Below are 1,924 nucleotides of genomic sequence, written 5' to 3'. Positions count from 1 at the left end.
GGACCCTACCCCCTACCTGTCCCCTGACTGCCCCGACCCTTATCCACACACCCTCCCCCAGACAGACCCCTGGGACTCCCACGCCTACCAATCGCTCCCCTCCCCTAGACAGGACCCCCAGAACTCCCGACTCATCCAACCCCCCCAGCTCCTTGTCCCCTGACCACCCCCTCCAGAACCCCCCCCCACAAATTGCCCCCCCAGGACCCTCCTTGCTCCCTGTCCCGACTGGCCTGACCCCTATCCACTCCCCGCCCCATCCAATCCCCCCTGCTCCCTGACTGCCCCCTCCAGAGACCCCCGCCCCTAACCCACTATCCAACCCACCCTGTCCCCTGACTGCCCCCACCCCTTATCCAACCCCCTGGCCCCAGACCCCTTACCATGAGAGGAGGCTCCTAGCCTCCCCGCAGAGCCCAACGCTGCCCTGCGTGCATGGCAGCATGGCTCATGGGGGGGCGTGTCTGACTCCCCGCAGAGCCCCAGCCCACCGAGAGCGCTGCGCACGGGGTGGCATGGCTCCAGGGGAGGGGGGAGCATGTCTGCCTCACCCTGGAGCCAAATGCTGCCCCGCGGGAGCGCGCAGCCCTGGCCCCCAGAGCGCTGCGCACGGCAGCATGGCTCCAGGGGAGGGGGGAGCGTGTCTGACTCCCCGCAGAGCCAAACGCTGCCCCGCGGGAGTGCGCAGCCCCGGCCCCCAGAGTGCTGTGTGCACAGCAGCATGGCTCATGGGGATTGGGGGGCGTGTCTGACTCCCCACAGAGCCCCAGCCCACCGAGAGCGGCATGGCTCCAGGGGAGGGAGGAAGGCGGGGGAGGGGCTGGCGGCTTGCTGCGCTCGGCCGGGTGCTCCAGCCTGGGAGCATGGACCCCGCGGCTTGCCGCACCGGGAAGTGGAGCCATTTGCCCACCCCTGCTGGGCACACCCGGCACACCCCATGCGCACGCCTATGAAGCTGCTCACTCAGTTATTGCTCAAGAATGCAGGCATATTCGGGGTGGAGAGGGTGACGGGGGGGATCGACACCTGCTACTATCACTGCAGAGGTAGGTAAAATCCTGAATGGGAGGCACTGGTTTGCTGGATGCACAAACCAAAAAGACGACATAATTTGTGTTCATTTTTCATGATCACTTGCATGGGGGCTTTTCTCTCAGTCTCAGCTACCTCATGCAATTACAGAAATTGTCCCATCCCAAAAGTGGACATGCAGTTGTTAGGAAGTTAAAAAGCAAGGAACATTAAAAAGCACAGTATGTTCAGAAAGTTGCAGATTAAAAAAATTCTTGAAGATACATGCTCAATAAGAGTTATGAATTTGTAACCACAGGAAAACCTCTGTGTGCGGTTTGAGGGACTGATCACCTGAGCCATTGGTTGAGTTTGCTGATCTCTGGTAAGCTTATCATCATGCGCACAGGTTTTTTTATTATTTTTAATGTTTTATCGGTAGTGCTTTTACCTTAAGAACAAACGTGCTTGCTTAGAAAGAACTATGTGGTAACTTAAATGTGACAACTACGCTGTTTAGAGCCTTTGAGGAAGGAAGGAAAAATAGACCTACTGAGGCAGTCTGCATTGCTGGGAAATTCACGGCATAGGCAGGGAACTGTGCAGCCTGGAAATACCCTAGTCAGGAGGGAAAGAGACACGGGTCTCCACCCAAGAGAGGTGATAATTAAGGAGCCGAGAACCTAAAACCGGTGCTCTTATTGGACCATAAGGAGGAAACACAGATACAATTGCAGTTACAATGTAGTAATCCCGTACTAAATTAGCATGGTTGCTGCTGGAGTGATCTGCATCACTCTGGGTGCACTGTTGCAATGCCACTAAAATTTGACCCAATCACCCATCACTGACCACATTTCAATGAGTGGTGCTGTGACCTGAAGTCTGTTCCTGTACGGCAGAGTGCAGGGCA

Source organism: Terrapene carolina, unplaced genomic scaffold, assembly GCF_002925995.2.
Source record: "Terrapene carolina triunguis isolate 2854851 unplaced genomic scaffold, T_m_triunguis-2.0 Scaffold67, whole genome shotgun sequence".
NCBI classification, from domain to species: domain Eukaryota; kingdom Metazoa; phylum Chordata; order Testudines; family Emydidae; genus Terrapene; species Terrapene triunguis.
The sequence above is the reverse complement of the archived record's forward strand: the minus strand, read 5'-3'. Positions refer to the sequence as shown.